This window comes from Theobroma umbraticum, unplaced genomic scaffold (assembly GCF_002168275.2).
Source record: "Theobroma umbraticum cultivar Fairchild unplaced genomic scaffold, ASM216827v3 scaffold_30.0, whole genome shotgun sequence".
Taxonomy (NCBI): Eukaryota; Viridiplantae; Streptophyta; class Magnoliopsida; order Malvales; family Malvaceae; genus Theobroma; species Theobroma umbraticum.
Genome location: NW_018397254.1, coordinates 14,077,998 through 14,088,469, shown reverse-complemented (window position 1 = coordinate 14,088,469; position 10,472 = coordinate 14,077,998). Strand labels below are relative to the sequence as shown.

At 31.2% G+C, this 10,472-nt stretch overlaps 1 non-coding gene across 1 annotated transcript; it reads right to left on the bottom strand.

Annotated features, from left to right (window-relative positions):
- Positions 1 to 9,930: 9,930 nt before the first annotated feature.
- LOC149527795 (small nucleolar RNA R71) lies at positions 9,931 to 10,037 on the bottom strand. Its single transcript, XR_016352268.1, has one exon. It is a non-coding gene; the product is annotated as a small nucleolar RNA R71 (small nucleolar RNA).
- Positions 10,038 to 10,472: the final 435 nt, after the last annotated feature.

Genomic DNA, 10,472 nt, shown 5'->3' with positions numbered 1-10,472 from the left:
TTGCTGCCTTAAATAATTTAACAAAAAGGTTCAATTGATTGAGTTAAATAAAATGACTAGAATCATAATTTCTTACCTCTCAAATGAAACTCCCTGCTCCATAACTCTATTGTGGAGCCTTAACTCTCCAAAGATCACTCTCCACAAGCTCAGGTTGAAAGGAAAACGAACATGCAGCAAGCTTCTGCAAACTAAGTTTACTATTTGCTACACAATCAAAACAACAATATTCAACAGTTTATTCTCAACTATAATAACTTAAAACTAAAGCTCTTACCTCCACCATGAATTCCCTAACTCCAAATCAATGCTATAGAGCTCCAATCTCTTGGGAGGAAGCTTTAAATGTGCGGGGTTTTAAAGAAAAGGATGATAGATCCATGTTTCCTCAAAAATGGCGGAATGCCCAATGTTGGCCGATTGCTTGTTTTTTATTCCTTCCTTTTTGTAATTTTTCAGCTCCCATTTGATGTTATGAAGTTTAAATTCTTTGTGGAGGATTTTGAAAAGCTCGGGTTTTCACTTGGAGAGGGAAAAAAGTTAGAAAAAATCTTGCAAAAAGTATTTCCCTTCCTTAACTTTAATACCAATGAAGTCAAGATAAGCATGCCCTTTTTACATGTAATGTGGCAGCTGTTAATCCCTAAGAAAGCATGTAAAAATGCAACCCTTTTCATGTAAATTGGTGGCCAATGAGGACTACCATTAATTCCTAGGTAGTTTAGATAAAATATTAACCTTTGCATGCAAATTCTTTTCTTTAGTCTTTGTCATTAACGCCACCTTTTATGGTTGGTTTAAGCATGCATTAATTTTCGTTCTTTTCAAATCACATTACCATCCTTACTTTTTTTACCATGGGCTATCTTTACCAAATCATGGTTTTCTTCCACTTAAATAATCTTTATTCTTTTCTCTTAGTCAACTATCATAAGGTGGGGTCCCACATGTTTCTAACTAACTTCCTCCTTTTTGCATGCAATAATTTGCATTTAATAGTAAATTTCACATGTACATCTCATCATCCCACATAATCTAACTTTCCTTCGTTAATTAATTTCCATTTAACTTCAAAAATTGTAATTACACATAAGTCTTCTAACTTTTCCTTATCTACCATGTGACCCTCTAATCTTTTCATCATTCACAATTTGGTCCTTTCAACACTTTTTATATTCCAATTTCTTCTTATTTTCCTTCCTTTACATGTGTACAAATAAAATATAAAATTTACACTTTATCAAGGTGTCACCATAATATTTAAATATATATTTATCCGCTTTTACTCTATTTAATAAAGGTACACGAGCCCCATTAATGTTGTTTTTCTTCGAAATTCTTTCATTCTTCTCTTCCCCTACTTAGATTAACCATATACTTCTTCTACATGACAAATTTCGATAACAAATAATATTTTAATATTTTAATATTATTTTATTACTATTATTTTAATATAAAATTCTCCACTTGTCCCCCTAGGACCCAAAATGTCTCACTTGTCCTAGTTCACTTTTGAATCACCTTTTTAACTCACTAATTCATCGTCGATAAAAATATTATTGTTTAATTACTATTTTCTCACGTGCGAAATATTTTATTCTAAACCATTCTTTTCACCCTTCATCACTTTTAAACACTCTAATTGATCTTAATTGGTATTCGATAAGCTTTATTTGCCACTATATCAAAGTATGAGGTGTTACAAATTTCATGTGTAATTATGACATATTGGACAAAATAAAATGTCTAGATTGGCTAAAGAAAAACTATTGGGCTCACTTATCAAATTTAAACTTCCTACATGTGTGCCATGTCTTGTTAGTAAGTCCAACAGAAAGTCTTTTGGGAAGAATAAAAGGGTCACCCATCTTCTAGAACTTGTCCATTCGGACATTTGTGGACCTATGAATGTAAAGGCATGCAATGGTGTATTTCATTACATTTATAGATGATTACTCACAATATGGATCCATATTTCTATTTCTCACCATTTTAAAGCTTTGAATTGTTTGAAATGCTTTATGGCAAAGGTTATGAACCAGAAAGAAAGGAAACTTAAGATTTTTCACACTAATAGAGATCGTAAGTACCTATCTGATCAATTTAAAGAATTATGTGAGGAAAAGGGAATAAGTCGATAGTTAATGATATCTAAAACTCCACAACAAAATAATGTTGCAGAGACAAGAAATCGTACCTTGTTAGACATTGTTAGGTCGATGATGGCACAAGCCAACATTCCAATAAGTTTTTAGGAGGGTGCCTTTTTGACCGCAGCATACATCTTCAATCATGTGCCTTTTAAATTTGTTCCTACAACTCCACATGAGTTATGGAATGAAAGTAAGCTCAATTTGGAAGGGTTACATCCTTAGAGATCAACAAGGTATGTACATCACTCATTTCATAAGTATGAGAAACTTGTCCTTAAAGCTAATAAATGTGTATTTATTCGATACTCAAAACATTCTAAGGGCTACGTGATGTATGAGGAACACTTTGATAAAGGGCTAACTAAGATGGAATCTTGTGATGTTGACTTTCTAGAATATGAATTTTGAAGCATAGGTGAGGTTAAAAAAAGCCTTGAGGTTTATGAGATGGAGGAGCCTCAAGAAAGTGTATCTCAACATGAGGAAATGGATGTGGAAACACATCCTATCCAAGAGACTATTAAGGTCAATAGGAGTACACCACTTGACCTCTACTAAGATTCACAATTATGAAAAATTGAACGTGGGTAAATGCCCTATAAATGATTCAAGATAAAAGATCAATCTTTCTTAGGTATTTTTATGGATGTTAATGAATCATCTTCTTATGAGGAAGCTTGAAACTCACCATCATCAAATAGGTGGCTTGTTGCTATGGAAGATGAAATGAAATCCATGACTCAAAACCAAGTATAGGAGTTAGTTGAGCTTCCACCTAGGTACAAGCCATTCAAAACAAATGGGTTTTGAAGGTAGAGCTCAAAGTGAATGGACCAATTGACAAGTATAAAGCTCGTTTAGTGGAAAAAGGCTATACCAAAAAGAAGGTGTGGACTATGAAGATTCATTTTCTCCTGTGGTGAGATTTGCATCAATTCACCTTATCTTGGCTATAGTGGCACATCTAGATTTGGAATTATTCCAAATGGATGCAAAAATTGCATTTCTCAATGGAGAAATTGGTAAGGAGATTTACATGAATTAACCAATTTGTTTTCAAGCCAAAGAAAAGGAACACAATGTGTGTCGCTTGAAACATTCTATCTATGGCCTGAAACAATCATCCTGACAATGGTATTTTTGTTTGCATCAAGCCATCATTTCCATAATGATGATTGAAGAAGACCATTGTGTATATGTAAAGAGATTATGGCATAGTTCCTTATTCTTCAATTATATGTGGATGATATCCTATTAACTTGGAATCACATGGAGTTAATTGTCACCATTCAGAAGTGGTTGCCCTCCACTTTTGAGATGAAGGACATGGGACAATTTGAATACATCCTCGAGGTTAATATATTGAGAAATCGTTCTAACAAGTTCTTGAGCTTGTCTCAAGAAAATTACATTTAAAAGGTCTTAGAATGATTTCTTATGCAGAACTCCAAGCTTATAGGCACTCTAATGGAGAAAGGCCTATATCTTAGCATGAAACAATGTCCTAAAACTAAAGAATAAAAGAAACAAATGGCGAATATACTATACACAAGTGCTGTTGGAAGTCTAATGTATGCTATGATATGTACTCGACTAGACATATTAATAACTCTATTATATAGAGTTATTTAGCCATATTTTGGGATTGATAATTCTATTTTGTAGAATTATTTTAGTCTAATTTTTTTATTAAATATTAGTTAAGTCCTTAATTTTCAATTATAAGTTAGCTATTTTTAGTTGTTTTTATAATTAGTTTATTTTTAAGTGAGTTATTTTAATTTTATGTTTATTTCCTTTAATTTGGTTATTATTTATTAGTTTTTCTATTTTTGTAAGACTTAAGAAAATTGGGCTTAATTTTAGAAAATAAGGTATTGAAAGACTTAAAAATCCACTTGCATATGCTTCAGTGTTTTGACTATAACTGGTGCTACAAAACTCCAAATGATACCATTTTATGTCATTGGAAAGCTAAGAGATAGAGCTACAACTTTTAAGGCTAACAATTGATATTTGGACCTCTCATTATTGGGTCTCATTTATCTCAAAGATAAAGAAAATTGTGTCGAAAGATGACTAGGCATATTGTTATGGGAATGAAAATTTTAAGGCTAACAATTGATATTTGGGCCTCGCATTACACTTTGAAGCCCAATTAATAGGTTGACTTAGGGAATTATAGGTTAAGTTTGTTAGTATAAATAGGATATTTTTAAAAGACATTAGGTTTAACAACTTTTAGAGATTCAAGAAACTAGAAGTTGAGGCCGAAACTTGGAAATATTTGTTTTGTTTTCTTCCTTAGCTTTTATTTTTCTTGTTACTCTCAATGGTTGAAATTTATATAATGTTTTCAGTCTTTGCAATTAGGCATAGCTAATTTTCTTTTTTTAAGATTGTAATTGAACTCACATGTAATGTAAATTTTTAATCTCTTTCTTGCTTATCTTTAATGGGATTTGAATTGTTTATTTCAATTTATTCTTAATGCTTTTAATTGCATAATCACCAATTATATTTATTTAGGAACCTAAACAAACTTAGGAAAAGAAGTTTAGAGTATACTAAAATTGAGATCTCATATGATCATTTTAATTGATTTGAGTATAGGATAGGGATATACTTATAGGCTATAGATAGCCAGATTAGAGCCTGAACTTAATGAGTTGGTTTTAATTTCAATTCATGTAGAGATATAGTGTTTTGCTTAAAATATATATTTTTATAAGGTGAGTCGGGAGACCCTTATGAATAATTGAGGACTCTAAGTTAGCAATTCAACCCATTGAAATAAGTTAAAGAAGAGAGATAAGATTTAGATGAAGTGTGAGGAATATTGTAATCCTAAGCTTATTCGATTTGATTTTTACTCAAGTTATTATTACTTTAATTTTTCTTTTAAATTTTGGTTATGTAGTTTTAGTTAATTAATTAATTTTGATTGTTTGGATAAGATTAAATTATTTTAATTTTAGTACTTGGTAAAATTTTAGATCAATTCTCTATATGATCAATACTCTGCTTACTTATATACTATCTATTCGATACATATACTAGCATAGTAAACTTTTAATTGACAAGATTTTGGTGTCATTGTTGGGGATTTGTTTCTAGAATTTTACTAATACTAATACCAAGCAATTTAGTCTTATGTCAAAATTTATTTTTCTTGTTTTAATATTAGTGTTTGGTTGTTTGCAGATAGCTTTGGTCATTGTATGCAAATGAGAAACAATTTGAATCTTGTTCCCTTTGATCCTAAGATAGAAAGAACTTTCATAAGATGTCGAATGGAGAATTTACAAGTACCAACTTTAAATCAAACAATGGCTATGGATAACAATAACAATGGCAATAATACCATTAATTTGGTTCTCGAAGAAAATAGAGCATTGCAAGATTATGTTGTTCCTCTTTTGCCAGGTCTAAACCAAAGTATTAGGAAACCTTCCATCAATGAAAATAATTTCGAAATTAAAATAGCTTACATTCAGATGATTCAGTCTTCAGTTCAATTTGGTGAGTTACCCAGTGATGATCCTAATTCTCATTTGCTAAATGTTTGGGAGATTTACGATAGCTTCAAATATAATGGAGTAACTGATCATATTATTAGATTGAGACTATTTCCATTTTTTTTTTAGGGACAAAGCAAAGAGTTGGCTTAATTCACTGTCCAATGGGTCTATTACTACATGAGAGGACTTGGCTCAAAAGTTTCTAGCAAAATTCTTTCCACCTGCCAAGACTGCACAAATAAGGAACGATATCACCTCATTCACACAATTTGATGGTGACATAATTGATGCTGTTGTTGGTGGGGCATTAATAAGTAAGAATGCTACAAATAATTAGTTTTAAAGTATGTTAACTTAGTTAATTCAAGTAATTCTAGTTTATTTTCATGTTGAAAGTCTTATTTTAAGCCAATGCTAATTTAGTCTTTTTGTTTATAGGTTTTCAAATGCATAAAGTTGAATGATGATGAGCTATGTAATGGAGACTAAGTGTAGATTTTTAATAAATATGTTATGGTAATTTGGACATAACTTGAGATACAGAGATCCATTCAATATGATTCTTAAACTTTTGAAAATCTAAGAGGCAGGTCTACAACTTTCATATTTACCATTTCACCCAGATTAGCCTCGAAGTAGGAGGAAATTATATTTTAAAATGAGGTACTACAACAATTCTGAACCATGGCAAACAAAGAGTAGTGCAATGGCATTGCAAAGCACAAGGCCGCAGTGCCTAAGGGAACATCATGGTTCTTATCCAAAAACCTAAGAAGCCAGCATCGCAACACCTGAGGAGCACCATTATGCTATTGTCGAATTTTCATACAGGTGCATGCTATCACAAACAAGTAATATAGTGAAGTAAAGTATCTTTCCTACAGAGATTTGTTTCTAACTCTTTACTAAGTACTAAAATTTATGACAAATTAATTTTATTTAACTAACTAAAATTTTTAAAATATTAATTAAAAAAATTAAAACAAGCACTAAATTAGCTAACAAAAATTAAAATTACTTGGAAAAGGTAATAGACTAAAACTTAGGATTATGGTTCATTCAGCACTTCATCTGATACTAGCTTCTTTTATTATTTACATTCATGGGTGGTTTTACTAACCTAGAATCCAAAGCTATATAGAAGTCTCTGTTGAGATGTTTGCACAAATGCTTGACTTAATTAGGTCACTATATATTTACAGTAATCAGTTAAACAAGGTTCATTAATCTAGTGTTCTAATTTAGCTATGTATAGCAATTAGTATATGTCTACTTGAATCACAAATTAGATCACCTAAATGACGTGAACATACATTATTCAAACCTTAATTCAATCTAAAATCTCTCTATCAAGTCTCAATTAGATTTACAAATCAGTTAACTATTGGCCAGACAATTAAAAGTATTAAGAACAAATTTGAATAAGCAAAACTATAGCAATTCATAGTAAATGACAGACAAACTGATATTCAGATTACATATTAAAATCCAACACAATCCTAGAAAAATAGTTTAGTTCAAAATATCTAATAAAAGCAATATCCAAAGAAATTTAGCTATGAATCTAAGTTAAAGAAAACAAGAGAAACACAAAAATAGATAAAGAAACTACTTATAAAAGCATTGCAATCTCAATGCTCTCTCAAATTCTCTTATTTTCTTGCTTTATTTTTTTTCCTTTTCTCTAGAATAATGCTTACTACCTCCCTTTTAAAATCTCTGAAAAGGGTTCCTTAAATAGGCTCTAAGTAACCTAATTTCCAAAATCTCGTTTTTTTTGAAAAATCATCCAGCACTCGTAGCCATGATTTCTTGGCATCATAGCACTACCCATTTTGCTCTAGTAGCACAATGGCTTGCCTTTCTTGCTGCTGCAGTGCTCTAGCATCAGAAATTTGTATGGTGCCCTTTCTTTCACTAGTGCTACAGCCTTGTTCTCTTCAACGTTGAGGCCTTGGCTTCATCAACAGCAGTTGAGCAATTTAAACCCGATTATCACCTTGACATGATTCAAACTGAGTGAAGTGGTAAACGAAAGTTTTATTCATATCTTAACTTTCCAATGGCTTATGAAGCACATCAATTGAACTTCTGGAGTGAAAGATATACTCCAAATACAACATGATTTTCAGTCCATGCATACTACTGCAGTGCTTCGAATTAGACAAATATTTTGACCATGATCCAATTAGAACTGGGTGAAGTGGTAAACAAAAATGATGTAACCTTTCCTCTTAACATTTTAGTGGTCTAAGAATCACCTCATTTGAAGTTTTGTAAATAGAGATATGATCAAAATATCGAAATATATAAAATTGAAGCCATCACCATATTTGTACGAATTTTTATCAAATGAGTATTTTTCATCAAATTTCTAACAAAAGTACTAAAAGAAATCAGTAATATCTATTCTTAAAGTAATTTTAAAAAAAAACATAAAATTAAACTAAAATAACTTAAAGTAACTACTTAACATGTAATCAAATTTAAACTAAAAAAACGCCTAAAATGATAAAATCCAAATCTAAAATCTCAAAGATCTCTATATAATAGAGTTATCAAGCATCGGTTAAAAAATGACTTAAAAAATATATAAGGCAGGAGCACTGTGACTCCCCTAGACCAAGGTCGTGGTGCTCTGACGTGGATTATTAAAGTGCAACCAATCAGGAAATGAGTTTTTAGGGGTTTTTGGAGGCTATAAAAAGTGACTTTTAAAAGCTAAGAGATGAGGCTTAGAAAGTGAATGAATAACAGTTTTTGAGAGAAAAGAAAAAGGTTCTCTAATAAAGGAAACAAGAAGAAATCGAAGGCAACCGAAGATCGAGAATTGAAAGAGGCATTGGTATTCTTATTACTCTTCAATTCTTTCTTGTTCTTTTACCATAGAAATGATTTTTTCTTTTGAAATAATTATGTTTTCTATAAAAACAATGATGAAGGATTATGGGTTTTATCATTATTTAGTTTGAAGAAATGATTTCTTTTTGCTTAGTATTAATGGATGACGCGTGGTTTATTCAATTATGTACTTATTGCTTTACACTGCTTGATCACTAGTTGAAATGTCTTGGGTCTCTAAATTCAACTTGATAGAGGGAGTTTAGAATAAACCATAGTTTTAAATAGCCTTTGTTTGATTCACTTCGAAGTTACGTGATAGTTTTGTATTTAGGATATACATATACCTAAATACCTTAAGCAGCCAAATTACAACACAAAAGTAATGATTATTTTCTAATTGATTTGCATAGATATATGGAATTAGTTTTGAAACTTGTACATAATATGGATTCTAGGTTAGCCATGTATCCCATTAATCTAATTTAAGGAGAATGATTAAATTCAAATGAAGTTTTAAAAGACACCATAATTCTAGGCTTTTAAATTATCATCTCTCTCTATTTTTTTATTTACTTAGTTTTAAAGAGCATTTTTAGTTTAATCAACTATTCCAAATTGAGTGCTTGGATAAGATAGATTTTGTTATAAATTTAGTACTTGGTAAGAATATATACAAATTTCTATGGGCAAAGATATTCAACTTAACTTTATATTACTTATACGGTCATGTGCACTTGCGTGTATTAAACTGACAATAAGTTTTTGACACCGTTGCCGGGGATTTATTTTCTTATTTATCCTTATTGATATTAAATTAAACAAATTATCTTAGACCAAACTTTTCTTTTTCTTTTGTGTTTTTCAAGGGTGTTTTGACATGGTATGTGCAAATCATGAAACTTAGAGACTATCTCGTGTGACCCAGAGATCAAGCGAACATTTTGAAAATGGAAATGAGAAAGGTAACAAGATTATGTTTCTTTTAATACAATGGAGGAACAACCAAGAGAGTGGCAAGTCCAAGAAAAGGTAGTTGAAGAAAATAGTTCATTAAGGAACTATGTTGTTCCTTTAGTACAAGGTATCCTATCAAGCATCAGAAGGCCAACCATTCAAACAAATAATTTTGAAATCAAGCTAGCCATCATCACTATGATCTAAACACCAATCCAGTTTAGGGGTTCTTCTGAATGAAGACCCAAATGCTCACATATCTAATTTCTTAGAGATATGTGACACGTTTAAGCACAACAGGGTCACAAATGATGCCACTCAACTTAGATTATTTCCATTTTCATTTGAGGGATAGAGCAAAGGTGTGGTTGAATTCATTACCCATGGGTTCAATCACAATATGGGATGACCTTGCCTAGAAGTTCTGTGCAAAATACTTTTCTCTGACAAAGATAATTAAAATAAGGAATGATATCACTTCATTCATACAGTTTGATAATGAATCGTTATGTGAAGCTTAGGATAGATACAATGACTTACTTAGGCATTGCCCACATCATGGTCTTCCAAAATGGCCTTAAGTACAGACGTTTTACAATGGATTGCATAGCCAAGTTTGAGACACAATAGTTGTAGTTGTAAAAAGAGCTCTTATGGGATAGACTATCGATAAAGCATTTGACCTATTAAAAAAGAAAACGTCAAACAATTATCAAAGGCCATCAGAACAATGCACACATAGGAGAGTAGTTGGAGTTCATAAGATTGATGCCATCATGGCATTAACTGCAAAGGTAGCTGTTTTAACTAAAAAGTTTGATTCTTTTAGCATTATCCAGTTCAAAGTCCTTTTATAGTAAGTGAATATTGTGGAGATGAACATGACAGTGATTACTGTCCAAGTAACAACACAAAAACTGTTCAGTTCATTAGAAATAGATAACAAAACAACCCATTTTCCAACACATATAATCCTTGATGGACAAACGATTCAAACCTC